Raw genomic sequence first — 18,565 nt, forward strand, 5'->3', positions numbered from 1 at the left:
AGAAGATTTTGTTTTCGGGGTATGTTTGGCCAAGTTTGCATGTGGATGTTCAACATTGGTGTAAAAGCTGTCACACTTGTCAGATAAATGGAAATAGAAGGTTGGTGCATGGCCCGAGGCAAATAGTGCTTGCAAATGGACCCTTTGAAAAGTGGGGCATTGATGCTATGGGTCCTCTGCCTAGGACAAAAAATGGTAAACTCTACATTCTAGTGGTTGTAGACTATATGACTAGGTGGGTGGAAGCACAAAGTGTGGCAAAGGTAAATGAGAAGACAGTGAGCAAATTCGTCTACACTCACATTTGTTGTAGATTTGGCACACCTTTGGAGATTGTTTCTGATAATGGTCCAGGGTTTAGAAAAGGATTGCTCACAGAAGTTTGTGAAGAGCTTCACATTCTACATCGTCATAGCACACCATACTACCCACAGTCAAATGGTTTGGTGGAGAAGACTAATGGTGTCATTGCAGGAATCATTAGAAAGATGGTGCAAAACAAGACAAAATTATGGGATGACTTCTTGGATGGTGCCTTGTGGGCATATCGAACCACATATAGGGAAGCCACGGAGTTCACACCATTTCACTTGGTCTATGGTCAAGAGGCTTTGCAGCCTATCGAGCTCAACATTCCAACAATGCAACTTCATGCCAAAGGAGCACAAGATGATCAAGAGGCATGGATGGATCGACTTCTTACGTTAGTGGAGCTTGAGTGGAAAAGAGAAGCAGCATATGAGTGCTACAAGAGGAAAGCCACACAAGCGAAAGAAACGCACGACAAGAAACTGAAGGACAAAGGCATCAAGGAAGGAGAGCTTGTGCTAAGGTATGACAATCGACTTGACAATCGTTTTGATGCCAAGTTTGAAACAAGATGGCAAGGGCCTTACATAGTCAAGAAGGCTTTCAATTCAAGTTACTATCAGCTTATGGACTTGAATGGTAAAGAGCACTCCAGGAAAGTAAACGGGTATCGCTTGAAGCCCTATTTGAGTCACCTTCTACCAAAGGATCTACCCAAGATCTGTCCAAAGGCCGCTGTCTTATGTAAGTATTGTTACATGAAGCATGAGTGTAACTCCAGCCAACATTCTGAGGGGCCAAACAATGAAGATCTCGTCAAGGACTCTGAAGCACTCTCTTTGGAAAAGATGCTCTATGATGGTACATGAATATACCATCATCCAGGGGGAGGGCTAATGATAGTCGTTTTTTCGGCTCTTTGTAATTGCCACAGTGAGTTACCTCACCCTACCAAAATCACCCAAACATTGTGGCTATCCCTACCATTTCACTGTACATAGGCGTGCGTGAGTCACGTGACTTTTCCCATATCTTCTTAAAAACCCTCAGCTAGCTAGTCACTGGGCTAGGTGAGCCAAAAAAAAAAAAATTAAAAATAAATAAAAATAAAAGTATACTATGGCCTCTTTGTGTGTAAATATTTCATTGTATATATGGCCTAAATATAGGGATTTTTTATAATTATTTTGGTATTTTATTTAAATATTTCTACTTAGGTGTGTGTTTTATTAAACCTATGTACACCTTCTTTCATCCTCTTACACCATAATTTTATTTTTTTGCCAATATGTACATACTCTAACCTCATATTTTTCCTTTATACAAATCACTCCCACATTTTCACCCTCACCCTCGTGAAAACAAAAAATTGATTCTACTCATTGGTTACTTTTATTATATTATTTACTTGCATACATTTTCCTCTTTCACCCAAAATAATTCAAGGAGGGACCATATCATATGATTCCAATATCTTTCCATATCCATAACTCCTCCATATTTTTATTATTATTTTTACTCATTATTCTAACACCATGTGCTCATTGAGCTAAAGTCCATGAATAGTCCATACACTAGTCCCACCATGTATATATTTTTTATTTCACCAATAATCCTCCTCCATGCATGGGTCAAGGGCAACTTGAATGCTTTGTATTATAATATGACAAAGGAGGGGCTCACTCTTGGATGCATTGTACAAATTCAACAAAGGAGGGGACCACTAAAAGACTTTTGCAGGCCTAAAAAACAGGCTTTTTGGTGAGAATTTTGGCACCTATCTCCACTCCGAATTTGGATCAATGGTCAAAAGAGAAAATGTAGCCCACGCTCTGAATAATCACCCCAAATTTTTTCATGATTTTTGGAGCTACCAGATGTGAGCTATGATTTTTTTAGTGGACCCCAGTTTTCCCATGCTATGCAGCCACACTCTCTCTTCCACTTTATCATTTTCCTCTTTCACACACACTTCTCCACTCATCATCCCCATCTCTCTCACCACTCCTCTCTGCACACTACTCACCTTCTCCTCAACCTTGAAGAATAAGAGAAACCATGGTGAACTCATACCTCCCACACACAATTCCATTCCAAAATTGACCACCTAGTCTCATTTTTCCTCCTCCAAATTACCCATATCTATCAAAAAACCACAAAATTCAGCCTCTTCTCTTAAAAGACAGCATCATGGTGGTTGATTACTCAGCTTCAATTACCTTGTCTCTCAAGGAAGGTCAAGAGTGGAGAAAAAATGTACCGTCAAAGCTAGTGGACCGTCAACAAGCGTCAAAATTGGCCCTACTCAAGACACTTGGAGCATCAACCTTGTAAGAAATCCACCTTTTCTTACCTCTTAAGAGTTTTTCTTCCTTATTTGTATCCTACATGGATACTCCCATTGTAAATATTCAATTCCATTTGTAAATTAATACTAACTCTACTAACACTAACCCACTATGAAAAGTCCTATCACCTCCATTTCTCTCCTCTCTTTTTCCCCACCAACTTCTTGATAATTCCAAGCAAAAGAAATTAGATAAATTGCTGAAAATCTAACCCAACCATGGTTAGAGGAGTAACCCTAGCCTTCAAAATTGCTATAAAAGGAGGGTGTAGCTAGCATAAAAGGGGGGAGCCATAAGCAAGAGAACTATGCTATAGCTTGAGAAGCCAAGCTCAACCTCTCTAGAAGGAGCTCTTGAGTGGAAGCTCATTATCTTATGCATGTGTTGTAATAGGGGATTAGCAAGGGAAATCTATGCCATTGTAAGAGAGAGAGTGATCATTCAATTGAGAGTAGGAAATCTATCATTTCTCCTACTAGTGTAAGCCCAACATTCGCTGAATCAAGGAGGGTGGATTTGTACTAAGCTTGGATACTTTGTCTCCCTTCCAACGTGAAGTAATGGACAACAATGATGCGTAAGTGTCTTGGTGTTTTTTTTTTGTTAAGTTCTTGATAGCTTGTCTCTGGTGTTGTCATCAATCTAGCCATAAATCCCACATACTGTAAGAGGGCGACAGGGTGGAGAGGACTCCCCTGGCCTTAAGACAGTGATTGGGGTGGCTTTTCTTGTGATGTGTTGTGGTGAAATTTACGCAAGCTATGTTGAACAAGTACTAATCTCACTTTGATTTGTCATGACAGATTTGTAAGAAGGTATTAATGCAACAAGCACCCCCTCCCCCTTTCTCTCTCTTTCTTAAATATATAATTGTGTTTGCTTGATCATCGCCGATACGTTTCAAAGCAGCCCGAGCACTATCTCTCTCTCTCTCTCTCTCTCTCTCTCTCTCTCTCTCTCTCTCTCTCTCTCTCTCTCTCTCTCTCTCTCTCTCTCTCTCTCTCTCTCTCGTGTTTTAGTGTGTGAGAGTATTCCATTGGTGTTAGGGTTAGTGTAAATTCCTTGCTTGTTTGTGGGTTGCTCTAACGATTCTCCTCTTTTGCGTCCTAGTTCGCTCTTAAACTAGGTGGTGCCCCTTGTGTAGTTGGGATTTGGCGGTGGGTTTGTTGTTTTGGTTTGTGTTGTGTTGTGCCCCAGCCCCATTGAGCAGCACGGGAGCCTTGAAGGGTGTCTAGAGGCCACTCTTCTTGTTGCCCGCCCCGGACCGCCTCAACGCGTATGATGTCTTTTATTGCATTTTTGGACCAATTTTCTCTATAAGCTTGGTTTTGGCTTTAGATAGGCTTATTCAGTGGATTTATCAAGTTTGGATAGAATTTGGGCTAAAAATGGCTCTGGAGACATCATACGCGTATGATGTCTTTTTCATCAATTTTTCATGGGATTGGTTCTGTGGACTCTCCATGTGCTAGTGAAGGACTGTTTATACTCAAATCTTGGTTTGGACTTGAATATGTTGGATTTGGGACAAAAATAGGCTTTGTATGAAGGATTTTCTCTTAATTGGGCTAATGGGGTGATCCACTTGACCAAATGGTTCCAAACTTCATATGTAGCATGTATTAGATATATATAATGGATGTATGATGACAAATGAGCATTTTTGGCTCTGTAAGTGCAAATAGACATCATACGCGTATGATGTCTTTTGTGTCAAAATGGTGCTTTTTGGTTCCAGATAGCTTGTAGATGTGTTAATCAACAATCCTACAAAGTTTCAATGAGTTTGGAGTTATTTTGACAAAATTAGGACCAAAAATCAATTTTATGGCCTACTTTGCGTCTTTTTGGTTTTCCTTGGGTTTTCTAACTCCAATTCTCATGATACTTGGTTCATAGGATGTGATTAACATGTGGAATGAGGCTATGCACTCAAATGTTGAAATGAATGTGAAAATCATGCTGTGAGACATCATACGCGTATGATGTCTTTTCTTGAAATGTTGGTCTTTTTGTGCAAAGAATGCTTTGTGCTAGTGCCCTAAGCCTTGCTAACTAGTTTTCAACTTAAAAAGTCATCAGTTTAGCTAAAAAGCCCCCTTATAGGCATTTCAGTCTCCGAAGTCGTCTTTTTGCCTTGGAGTTGAATTTCTTCAACTTTTCTTCTTGAGAGTTGCATTTCCAGCTCATTGGATATGTTGCGAAGCCATCCAGTTGGTTGGACTTGACTTTGGCTCCCCGTTCTCCATCTTTATCCATTTGGTTGCTCGAAAGCGTCTTTTTCACCATCGGTAAGTGAATCAGCTTTCTTTTGGGTTTTGCTTGCAAACATAAGTCATCCATGTATAGTTGAAACTGCTCGTGAAGTTTCATGTCATTTGGTCGTCAATTTTAGCCGTTATGCCAAAATGACGCTTTGTGTGTCCGCAGTCGAATCGGTTGTTCCGACCTACTTTTGGTGATCCAAACCCGGAGATACTCCATGGTTGCATTTCCCTCGATGTTGTTAAGCTTCCTGAGAAGTTTTGTGTCGTTCCGACAACTTTTTTCTGTTTGCCTCTTGCAGGCTCTGTTGACCTAGGGTTTTTCCAGTCATTCTTTCTCGAGCTTTGAGTGCTAGAAACTCATCTCCTATACTAGGGTAACCCACCTCTAAGTTCTTGCAAAGTTTGGTTAGGCGGTTGTGCCCCTACCTAGCGTTCTTCCCCATTCCCCGTCTGCTCTTGTTTCTTGGTTTTGGTGAGTTTTCGCGACAAAAGTTAACGATAAGCATCAAAAGCTTATGGCAACGAGTCTACCTCTCATGTCTGGTGTCCTCTGAGCTCTCGTAGCAGTCGTAGAAGGCGGTAGAAGGTCGGATGCTCCTGTGTGCTCTTTGCTCTCTCCAAGAAGGTAATAGTGGAAATGAGCTTGATAGTGAAGTGAAAAATACTTAACTTCGGGCTTCCCGGATCACTTGTTACCAAATTTGACATGTGCTCCTATCTCGTCGTGAAATGCACTTTAGGATTTGAAATTTCTCAATTTGGACTCCGTTTGACCTGTTTCTGAGAAATTTGTCCACTTTGCCAAAATTCTATCATTTCGGGCTTTCCGCAACTTTTTCAGAATTGTACCCCATTTTTACCATGGGTTGCCCTTGTCACTAGGATCATCGCCGTCTATTCTTTTCTTTTTTCCGATCTCATTTCACCTGCTTTTTTATTTTTCTTTTACTTTTATTAAGAAAATCATAAAAAATAAAGGAAAATAGTAAATTGAAGCCAAAAAATTCCAAACATACACGATAAATAGCTGGTAACCCTGTGTATATGAATATATACTTCTTTGTGATTTTTGGACTTGGATTACCACTTTTTTTCACTTTTTAGCTCCAAAAACACTCTTATTTAGTGATATTTACACATCTAGAGACCCAAATTCATCATTTGATCTCTTCTTTGTTGCAAAACAAGGTATATAAGGGCATAAATATTATCAATATCCGCAATCAACCATAAAAAATTGCAAAATCATGTAAGACACTGCCCTTGTAATATAATTTTTGTTTTTCTTTGTTTTTTCCGCTTGTAGCTGCTTTGTAGCTCCTGTATACCTCCCCCCCCTCCGAGTCTGAGTCCTCCCGGACGACTATGAAGTGTCTGTGGGTGAAGCATTGTAGTTGTTTTGGTCATAAGTTCCCAATGCAATTGTAGAGCGATGATACAACATTCTTTCCAAAAAAGCTGCTCTTTGTTTGATTGAAGGATTGGTGGTCGGGTTTTGGGTTGGTTTTGGCACTTCGGTAGTAGAATCAGTAGATGGATTCTTCGTTACCTTGTTGTCTTTTTTCACAATCCAAATCTGCTTCCGCTTTGCTTGTGCTTGCCACAAACTCTTTGCGACCCAAACCTGCTTTGTTCTGTGTGTTGATTTCCTTGGCTTGAAATACCTAGGAGTTTCCGTTGATTGTATTGAAGGGAGTTCCTTTTTACAAATCTTTGGGATCCAAATTTGCTTGCTGTAGCTTTGTGCCGTCATGAACTTCTTTGGAATCCAGATCTGTTTCACTGTCCTTGATTGTCGGGGATCACTCTGTTGTCTGGTATTGAAGACTCTGTTTGTTTTTTCTGGCACCACCTTTTTTGGTCTCCATACCAACGTTGACTCCGTTTTTTTCCAAGGTTGAGCTGTTATATTATTGCTTGTCTTCCTTATCCGCTGTTGAGAATTCCTCGTCGAAGAGTAATCCAGTTGTGTAGAAACTTTTGGTTGCCATTGCTTCTTCTTTTTCTCTGTTTGTTGTTTGACCTTGTCCGTGGATTCTTCCTTTGGAGTTGGCTCTGCTCCTTTGGTGAACTTAACTGATTGACTTTCACCTTCGTATTTGATAAGCACTGATTTAGAACTCCAGTCAATCATTGCATTGTATTGCTTCTGCCATGGTTGTCCTAACAATAATGGATGTTGTGTAGCTTGGTCTTCAACCACGTAAAACATATGAGGATACACATATTGGTTAATCTGTATATGTAAAACTGTGCATCCGACAGTTTTGATTGAATTCTCAGAGTAACTTTTTAACTCTTGCTTGGCAGTTTGTAGTTTAGTGTCATTTGTCAATTGTCTATACAAACTGAGTGACAGTAGGTTAGCTTGAACTCCTGAATCCAATAGTGCTCTGGCTTTGATTTGGTTGGTTCCTACTTTGCATTCAATGATGGGTTCTTCTTTGTCATTCCCCATTTCTGTTATACTAACTGCGTTTATTCGTATTGCTCCTTCATTGCGTTGTTTCTGACGCAGTAGTCTTCTTTTCTCCATTCTTTCCTTCGCCTCGGCTTGCGCTTCCTCCTCAATCTTTTTCTTTTTCTGGACACGCAACTTTTCTTGATGTATTTTGAGAAGCATGTCTTGGGTTAGCGGCAAAAGATACTTTTTCACTCTGCATCCACTAATCCAATTGGGCATTTCTTCTCCGTCTAATGTAGCAAGCTTGACGGCTCCACTTGGTGATAGATCTTTAATCACCAGAGGTCCCATCCCTCGCTTTTTAAGCTTCTTAGCATGCTGTTTCAGAGTGTAAACTAGGACATAGTCCCCAACCTTAAACTCTTTAGTCCGCACATGCTTATCAAAAAATTCCTTTTGTTGCCTTTTTTGAGCGTAGATGGAAGCTACTGCTTTTAGGCGAAGCTCATCTAGCTTTTCCAGGTCATCTAATCTATCAGAGAGCTCGTGCCCTGTTCATTCTAGATCCTTAGCCACCCTTAAGGTTGAAATCAAGAATTCTATTGGCAAGATAGCATTTAGCCCAAAAACCATGTTATATGGGGTCGTTCCTATTGATGTTTTATATGCTACCCTATATGCCCATAATGTTGAATGCAACTTCTGGTCCCAGTCAGTTCTCGACTTAGATACAATCTTCGTAAGGACCGTGCATATGGTTTTGTTTGTTGCTTCAGCTTGTCCGTTTGCTTGTGGATGATACGGGGCTGATTTCCTATGGATTACCATGAATTCATCTAGAAGGATCTCTATCACTTCATTTATGAAATGTGTGCCTCGATCACTCACAATTTCTATTGGCAATCCATATCGTACAAAGACGTATTCATATAGAAATTGTGCCGTGGTCCTGGCATCTGCTTTTTGAGTTGCCTTTGCTTCGACCCACTTTGTTAGATAGTCTGTAGCCACAATGATGTATTGTGCATGAGTCTTATATGCAGGAGGTGAAATGGGTCCGACATAATCAATCCCCCATTTTGCAAAAGCTCTTGCCCCCATCATTGGTCTAAGCGGCATATCATCTCTTTTAAGTGGTACTTTGGTCCGCTGACAGTCATCACACCGTTTAACGTATTCCTCAGCGTCCATATGTAATGTTGGCCACCATATTCCTGCGGCTAAGACAAGTTTTGCTGTCTTATCACCTGAGAAATGGCCTCCACCTACTCCTCCATGAGCTTGCTCCAGGATTATCACATACTCAGACTCTGATGCGCAAATCCTAAGCTGGTTGTCTTTACCTCTCTTATAGAGTTGATCTCCTATTAAAGCGTAATCTCTAGCTTCTGTCTCTACAGATTTCTGACGAGCTTTTGACGTTCCTTCTGGGAAAGTTCTATTTGTGAGATATTCAACAATATACTGACTCCATTCTGGAGCGATCATTATCTGATATAATGTTGAATACTCGGCTGGCGGTTTTGATGAACATACAATACATACTGTGACATATTCATGTACGCTTTCTTTCATTCCTGGCCAATAGACTCCCAATTGTAACAAATTCCTATATGTGTTCCTTCTTGAACAATGAAATGCACATTCCTGAACATGTGCTTCGCACAGATATATATTATATTCCTCAGGATTGATGCATAGTCGTAAAACATGATCATTTCCCAATTGATACAACCTTCCTGCAATCAATTGAAGATTCTTGGATTGCTGAATAGCAATATGTTTCAGGTTGTATTCTCTTCTATCGAACTCTCCTCCATAGGTTAATAGGTCAACGACATTTTGAGACCACTTAGGTATCATTTCTATGTTGAACAAGTACGCGTCTGGCATGTCGTCATCTACTCCTATAGGGTCTTCTCCATTCGTCAATCGCGAAAGATGATCAGCTCTAAGATGTGTTTTTCCTTTCTTTACTACTACCGTGAAGTCGAATTCCAGTAAGATAATGAACCATCTCACTATTCTCCCGGTATTGCATGGTTTATTCACTAGGTAGAGCAAGGCTTGGTGATCCGTAAAAAACACAAACTTGTTGGCTAGAAGATAATGCCGAAATTTCTTCACAGCATATATCATTCCTAATCCCTCTCGCTCTGTTGTGGTGTAATTCTTCTCTGCATGGTTGAGCTGTCGACTGGCGTAACAGATAGGAAAATCCATGTTTCCTTCTTCTGGCTGAGCCAGAATGCATCCTATTGCATATGCAGAAGCATCTATGTGCACATGGAATATCTTCTCCCAATCTGGTGATTTCAAGACTGGAGCAGTAATGAGTGCCTCTTTCAATTTCTTGAATGATTCCTCACACTCCTCTGTCCATTCAAAGTTCACTATTAGCCTGTAAAGTGGTTGGCCTATTATAGCGTACATGTAAATGAATCGTCTATAATATCCGCAATGTCCCATAAAGCTTTGTACTTGTTTCGCATTGGTTGGTCTAGGCATATCCACTATAACTTTTATCTTCTCTAAATCCGTGGATATTCCGTTTTGTGAGACAATATGTCCCAGAATTCTGCCCTGTCGGACCATAAACACACATTTCTCAGGATTGAGACAAATGCGATATGTCCTACATTTCTCAAATACTTTTCTTAGGTGTTCTAGATGCTCATCTCTCAGTAGAGAATGTACACATAAGTCATCCATGTATATTTCGAGAAACAGCCTTAAGTATTCTTTGAAAGCATGCGTCATCAGCCTCTGGAAGGTTGCGGGAGCATTGGTTAGACCAAAAGGCATAACCCGATAAGCATAAATTCCCCACTCCGTTGCAAAAGCTGTTTTATGTTGATCTTCCAGTGCTATGGCTAGCTGGTTATATCCTGAAAAACCATCAAGAAAGGAGTATGCTGTTTTCCCTGATACACGCTCTAGAACATGATCAGTTATCGGCAGGGGATAATTGTCCCTGATTGTTGCAGCATTCACTTTCTTTAAGTTGACACACACTCGGAGTTTTCCGTTCTTCTTAGGTACTACCACAATCGGAGATACCCAATCAGTGTGTTCAATCTCGTATATGAATTCAGCTTCCATTAGCTTATCTATCTCCTCCTTGATTCGCTTAGCAAAAGTATCATTATATGTGTATGGTCTCTGTCTGCTAGGCTTTGCGTCTTGTTTCAGTGGGATTGAGTGTTGGCATATCGATGGGTCAACTCCCTTTAAGTCCTTATAAGACCATGCAAACACATCCCTATACTCTCTGAGAAGACTCAAAAGTCTCTCTTCCTCGCTTGGAGACAAATCTGTGGCTATGTACACTGGTCTAGGCGTCTCACCTGGAGCTGCTAAATCAACTTTTTTTGCATCCTCCGGTCCGTCATAAGATTCGTTCTCCTTCCTCTCTCGAATAGGTGGGGTTAATATCACCTTCCTATCCTCTATTGTGAATTTCCTATAGTGAGAGGGAACATCCATGTTTTCCTTGATTTTGACGTTTTCGTCCTCTCCACTCTCAATTTCAGTCGTCCAAACTTCCTTCAGAGTTTTCTTGAGCTCTCTGTACTTGTTTCTACGTTCTAACTTGGACTCCGTGTATTCTTTGTTGCGCTTGTTCTTTTCTGATTTTTCTGTTTCAGTTTTCGTTCCATTATTTTGAACTTGATTTCTTGAGCCTCTTTTGTCTTTTCGTAAGCTCTTTTGATCACTGTCTCTCATTCTTCCAGAAATCTTATCCTTAACACAATCTTCAGCCTTTACTAGCATTAGGAATTGATTTTTTTCTCTTATTCTACGCATCGGATTGGTTTTAACCCCTTTTGTTTTTTTCTTTGCTCTATAGTGTTTCTGGCGTTGTTTAGTTTGGTTCGGAAAATCATAAAATCGGACATCCGTTATAGTTTCTTCGTTTCCGCTTGAATTGTCCGTTGACTCGTTGTCTGCTTCATTTCCCCACTCTGGATGATTGGGAATGTCGTGAAACACCTCTTCTTCATCTTCCTTTTCCAGTGTATCGTTCTTTTCAGTTTCTTTTTCGAGCACAGTTCTCATCATGAAATACGGAACCACGTCGTACCCGTCCTTGTCGCAAAATTTCATTGTGGGACCATCCGGAATTGCACAAACATCTAGGGTTTCTAGAATGTGTGTCCATTCTAATGGTTCAAACGTGTCCTCTGGAAAGGGTTCTCCTACATAAGTTTCGTCTTCGATAGCCCTTTCTAAAACACATTCTTCTCGTTTCAGACTTCCACATTTCGAAGCTCCACACATCCATAACTCCTTGGGTTTACCTAACCAAGCTGGAAATTCGGATCCCGCCAAAGTAGCTGAATCAAACTCCTCTACCGGTGTTCGGTTCACATCTTTGTAGCTATGGTCTTTCAGGTTCACACGTGTAGTGGTTTCCATATTTCTCAAGTATATGTGATCGTAGCCCCAATCTTGGACCATTTTCAATTGTCTCATGAATGGTCTTCCCAGTATGATATCATAGTTATTCTCCTTGCCAAAATCGACAATAGCAAAAGTATGTTCGTATTCAATGCCGCAAGAAGTCACTACAACTTTCTCTAATAACCCCATAGGTTTCTCCATGTGTCCATCTGCTAATTGGAGTTTCAACCTAGTCTTCCTTATTGCTGGTTTCCCCCTTTTTTTCCAGATTTCTTTTGTAGCTATGGCTACCCCAGCTCCGCTGTCTAGTATTGCCATTGTGTTCACTCCTTGGAATTCAACTGGTAAGGTTGTATTCCCCTCTTCACCTTCGCAATACTCTCCGACCTTGTTTAAGGGTACAGGCTTAGCGTTCTTTTGTGGCTTGCTCAGCTCCTCAATGCTCTCTTGCAATCTCGATGTTGGATCTTTTATCCCGAATTTCTCCAAGCATTTTCCTACAGTGGTCCACATATGTGGTCTTAGCCTCAAAAGCTCAGCTAGAGTGATAGTGCATGTCACTGGTGTTGACAAAATCTCTATCAATCCTTGCGAGTCCATGACTTTTTCTGATGAGATTTTTCGTGAGGGAAGTGCTCTAATCTCGGATTTTGCTTCATACTCTCCTAAGTATGAAGGTAAGGTTTTCAGTGAATGAGGTTTGCTCTCCATTGTTCTAACAGAGCCCCCATCTCCCCAGTAAGATTGCAGATCCAAGTCTACTTGAGATCCTGCCTCAAATTCCACTATGGGAGGATTCCTGATGTCCTTTTCCCAATTTGTCTGATTAGCTTGGCAACTTAGCTCGTTTGCAAAGTTTGCCTCTCTCACTTGTTTCCAAAATTCATTGTAATCCTCATCTTTTCCGTAAATCCTCTGTATGACTGGATGAAAACTCTCTATCTCCTGATCGGTTGTGTTCAATACTATGCGGTCATCCTTTTGTGTATTTTCAGGCTTTTGTGCACTAGGAGTCTTTTCAGCTACCCGTGAAACGATAGTCTCTTGCTGAATTGGGTTTTCCTTTCCACAATTCATTGTTTCTTTTGGTGGTTCTAATAAGGCTTGTGCAGTCTCGATCATTCTCTGGCACATTTCAAGTCTCTGCTTTTCCAATTCTGCGTTTGGGTATGTCATCCACCTCTGTTCTTGTGTTTGGTTGTTCTTTAACCTAGCTTCGTAAGCTCTCATCAGTGCGTCCAATGGTTCGTGTACCTTGTCGACTAGCACTGATCCCCCGGAGCTTAAGCTCGTTGTTTCTTTGATACTCTTTTGTTTCGTTCTTTCCGGGCTCATCTCTCGTTTCCCGTTTTGACTCTCAAGTTTTTCTAATCTAGCTTTAGTTTGCTTTAGTTCCTCAGCTAGAATAGCGTCTTCACGTTCTTTTCTCAACTTCATGCGTGCTTTTCTAGCTTTCCATGTGTTTTTCTGACTCCGCGGTCCTTGACTAACCACTTCAGTCGCTAACTTTCCATTCTCAGGTTCTCTAGTGGTTTTCTTAGCTTGAGCTCTAGTAACAACTTGCGTTGGTATCAGAGTTTCATTTTCAGACCCACTGCTGGTAGGAATAGTTTCTAACATATTCAATGTCGTCTTTTGCACTTTGTTTGGATTCCTTGAACAATCCTCAATGAAGTGAGTAACCCCACACTCAGTGCAATAAGCGTTAATTCGAATGATTTCCGTATGTGGGCAAACATTCATCAGATGGTCACCTCCACACTTGTAACAAGGTCCTAGTGCTGGTCTTGGTCCCATTTGATTCGTCCTTTGTGGATAGGATGGTCTCTGTCCTGCTAACCCTCCATGAGCTATGAACATCAAGGTTCTTGCGTCCATATTGTATCTCTCTTCATCAGAAGCACTTGTAACTGTTGGTGTTCCAACATTCCCCATCATGCCCCATGGTTCTGGTTGTTTTGGTTCTTCTGGTGGGTAATACACTGTCGGAGACATGTGTGCACCCGATTCTTCATAATAGGCTTGAACAGGCACTAAGGCTTGTTCTTCCTGATTCTCTAAGGTTGGTGCATATCTAATGCCCACTGGTCTAGCTCCTGGTAAAGGTGGTTGTTGTCCCAATACCGGTTGAGGTCTTTCTATCCCCATAGGTCCTGGTACATTTCCCGTTGGGTATCGAGGTACTGGATGTACTTGAGGTGGTGCTAATTGAGCAGGAGGTGCGTACTGGCGCTCCCTTACATACCCTTTGTTGTAATAACACTCCTCTGTTGGATGATTTGTCCATTTTTGTTCAATAGCACACCATTTCAGTGTTTTTGGCAATGGTTTTTGGTATGGTGCCATCCTTTTTAGAGCATCTTCTATCATTTGCTCTACATTTGGCATGGTTGTTGTTTGAACATTCTTTTTAGTGGTAGTCTCGCTCGCTACGGAGGAGGAGCTACTGGATGCAAAATCTGTATCCGCTGACACCTCTCCATAAACCGTACAGTTATCCACTAAGTACAATGCCTCTCTCGTTACTTGCTCGAAACTTGTACAAGCTTTCAAGTGCAAGTCCTTCTTGAGAGTGTCGTTCCTCAGTCCCTCAATAAAGAGAACAGATAGTCTGTCATCTTGTGGTCGTTCACGTACTGGACATCTCTCAATGTATTGTTTGAAGCGAAGTGAAGCTTCCTTCACTTTTTCGTGTTCTCTCTGTTTAAAAGCATATATTTGTGAGACCGTATTGTGCTTAATCCCTCGTTTTGAGAATTCCTCAGCAAACTCTCTTAGCAAATGGTCAATGTCATGGAATCCCCCAATGTTCATTGGTTAAAACCATGTCAATGCAGTACCTTCTAGAGTAAGACCAAATCCCTCGTATTGTGTATGGAAATCTGTTATCTGCTCAGCTCTTAAGACTTGCTTAAAGAGTGACACATGTGCATACGGATCTCCTGAACCACCATACTTCTTTGGCATACACTTGGCTACTTGAGATGGTCTCATACGTCTATGATCTGCTACCAATCTCATTGCTCCTGTGTCTCGGCTAAAGCTTTCTCTAGCATCATGGACTTCATGGGTTACCCTTGTCGGTTCCTCTGCCCTGAATCTACTACTGGGAGGTAAATGTGATGGTTCCGCTTCAAACCTTGGACCTGGAGTGGTATAGGTGGGGATTGGAACTGCACTACCTCGATTCGTCTCCATTGACTCTCTGGAATGTAATGATCCCATTGGTCCGAGCTTCGAGTCCCAAGGTTGACTGAAAGAGTCAGCAACCTGAGTTCTTTGTCCTCCTGTTGTCATTGAGTTTCGCACTCCATTTGTTGGTGCTGGTCTATGTGAGCTAGAAGTAACATAATACTGATGTAGTGGTCCCCCAAAGTATGTATATCCTTCTAATTCTTTCTTGCCCATTGTTGAGTATTGCCTGCCATACTTATCGTAAGCGGCAATTTTCACTTCCGATCCCTCTGTGTAGGTAAAGACATAAAGTCTTTTTTGGTCTGTCAAATCTCCGGTGTAGGGTTCTTCACATCTATAATAGAGATCTTGCTCTCCATTATTATATTTGTACAGCCCCACATAGATGTTATCAGTGTTGATCCTTGTAGTTTCATTCTCTCTTCTTGACCTCGCATTAGGGAAGTTCATTATTGGTGCTTTCTCCTCGAGTTCTTCATCTATTTTGGCTTTGGTGCCCATCAATCCCCACTTGTCCACAATGTTAGGGTTTAGGACTACCAAGTACATGGTACCCTCGTCATCTAGATATCTATCTCCGCTATAGCTCACAGGCACTAAGTCCTTGAACTCACTAGGTCTATCTTCTATCTTTACACAATAGCGGTCCATTCCATCTTTGTAGATCTTGGCACCTTGCTCATTGTCGTACTGGTATTTTATGAACAATAGCTTCATGGTGGCGGAAGGGTTTGATGATCCTGCTGCCATATTTTCTCTGTTGTTCAGGTTCAAGTGTTTCAAGTTTTCGGTGAAAATCTCGTAAGATCTCTCCGAAGAAGTATCAGAAACACTTCCTTCAAAGATCGGCTCTAATGGTTGCACCCAACTTTGGTTTACACTTCCCTCGGTTGATATGACACTTGTTGGTTCCCCTTGTTTTGGTTGATTATTCCGGAGATTCCTGCCCGATCTCAAATTCATCAATTCCCCTAAAGGACTGTAGCTTTTCCGTCTCGGCAATTTGTTTTCCCCAAGTTTTTGTGGTCAGAATTGATCCAAACTGATTGATACTTGGTCAATTGTTTAATCTTGTCAGTCGGACAACTTCTGTTTCATCAAGTGAGAATTTTGTTGCAGTTATGCTGAAAAAGACATTATACGCGTATGATGTCTTTTTTCACAGATTTTGACTATTTTGGTTATGCTCACTCTCAGTGGCCCCTTTATGCTCTGTTCACTCACAAAATTCAGTTTGAACTCTGTTTGAGCAAGTTATGGCTAGTTTAGGCTTTTCTTGGCAATTTCCCGCTTTTGACTTGTTTTTTGGGTCAATTGTGATCCAAATGGGATGAAACTTGAAATATAACCTCTAGACAGCTATTACAATGGATCTGTGTTAGCAAAGTATCAAAATATGTCCAAAATTAGGTCAAAGACATCATACGCGTATGATGTCTTTTTCATCAATTTGGGTCCAAACTTGATATTTATGCTTTCTACAGTGTTTGTGACAATCTTGTCAGGTCAGATTTCAAAAATAAGTAGTGGATGTGCCAAAAGACATTATATGCGTATGATGTCTTTTGTCCCAGATTTTGACTATTTTTGGTTTTAAGCCTTCTCCAATGTTTATAATTGAGTTTCAAGTGTTTTTGTCAGGTTTGAATGTAAAAACAAGATTTGAATCCAAAATTTCCTATTCTTCTTGGACTCCGACTTGTCTTTTTTGGGTTTCTTTGAGTGTTAATGCTCTTGTTTTAAGTTGATCTTAGGGTAAAACCCCCCTTCTAAACACTCTGGCAATGTCAAATTTTCAATTTTAGTCTCTGTTTAGGTCCTAAGACATCATACGCGTATGATGTCTAAAGTTGCAGATTTCCAGTTTTTCAGCACAGAACTCTTCCAATAGCTCTTTTAAGTGCTCAGCAACAATCAGTTACACAGAAAATTTTTCTGAACTTTGTTTATTGCATATTTCACTACCAAAGAGACTTTTTTTCAGTGATCTAACATGCAATCAAACACATCAAGCAAATAGAACACCAATTGATAGCTCTAGATCAGGATCAAATCAGGCCCTACCTAAGCTACTTCTAATCATAAAATGGATTTTTTGCAATTGAAAATATAAAGAGATTTACTACCACACAAGGAGTAGCAAATGCTTTTTATGTCAACAACCACTTAAACACCATCAAAAACAATCTAATCTAAGCTAAACTAAAAATACTGTCAACGCGGAAGACCCAGGAATACCCCACTTCCTAGTATCTCTCGAGACCTTCGGAGTCCACCACTCCTAGATCTTTTCTAACTAAAGTATACAAAGTAGTTTATACGACTCACCTCGTAGGATTAGTCTAAGGTCACCTACTTAGGGCTCTCGTCCCCGGCAACGGCGCCAAATGTTAAGGCGGTTACGCCGCTAGCGGAAGCTAAATAGCGAGAACTCAACCAACAACAGAATTTGTCAGACGAGGACGAAGCTTGACCCGCAGGCGCATGGAAACAACTAGGTGGGTGTCAAATCACCTACTCGACCTTCTAATGACAATCACTACTAAGGAAATCAAATCTAAGTTCTAAAACACGCAAGTGACTGAAATCCGTACTACGAACGAATGCTATACGAAACAGGATCTAGAATCATTGAATCGATCTCAAACTCAAGGGGAAGTCTATACACTAGGTAAGAACAACACCCTAAAGACTTGAACTGTAAAATCAACCTATAACCACTCCGTGCGGTAAACGCGTATGAAGACAGGTCGAAAAATACAGGTGACCGAAACTTGACCCCGATGATACTAATGTGTAGCTCTACTCGTTGTGGTTCTATAGATATGCTGCACGCTCTATTCCAACACACGAGTTGGAAGAAAACTCACACCGAAGCTCGTAGGAACTTACCACACGTAGAAGCCGATAGCGCGCACTCTTGGTATCTGTGCGTAGCTCTCACCGTTGCTAACACAATGGCGGTGTCGCTTCTCCAATGGCGGTCCCGTAGCTCGCGTAGCAAGGAGATAAGACTCTCTCTCTCTCTCTCTCTCTCTCTCTCTCTCTCTCTCTCTCTCTCTCTCTCTCTCTCTCTCTCTCTCAGACACAGTCACGGCGCTCAAAAACTCACTTTGATTAATAATTGAATCCTCTTAGGTTACAAAACTTTGGCTTATATACCTCCGCTTTGGAGGTGAGAACATCTCTAATTATTTACATCAACAGGTGAAATTACTTCGGGATTACAAGCTGGAAACTCAATTGAGTCCCGTTACTTAATGAATGGCTCAAATCAAAATTAATGTCGGAAAGACATTTATTACAATCAATGGTTACAAAATGATGGGTGTGAGCAAAAATGCGGGTGTGATCCTCTGCTGGCTCAACAGCTTGCTGCAGAGTATGAGCATGTGGACACATACAAAATGGCCATGTGCTGGGTGTATGCTGGCTTAACAGATGAGGAGGCAAAGGTTCTTGCCATTGACCATAACATTGACTCAGAATTTTGTTTGGAGATGTCTTTCATTCAAAAAATAATATTCTTTCATAATGAGCGGGTTGATACCATAAAGCGTGGTGGAAAAGTCGATGAAAATTTTTGAGTAGCACGTTGTGAAAAGTGTGGCCTTGAAGTGAAAAAGAAAGGTGGTCGT

At 41.0% G+C, this 18,565-nt stretch overlaps 1 pseudogene; it reads left to right on the plus strand.

Moving 5' to 3' along the window:
- LOC147449879 (uncharacterized) overlaps nucleotides 1-18,565 on the plus strand; it is a 40,460-nt pseudogene that overhangs the window by 19,822 nt on the left and 2,073 nt on the right.

The sequence above is a fragment of the Adiantum capillus-veneris genome, chromosome 10, assembly GCF_014529385.1.
Source record: "Adiantum capillus-veneris isolate H3 chromosome 10, ASM1452938v2, whole genome shotgun sequence".
NCBI classification, from domain to species: domain Eukaryota; kingdom Viridiplantae; phylum Streptophyta; class Polypodiopsida; order Polypodiales; family Pteridaceae; genus Adiantum; species Adiantum capillus-veneris.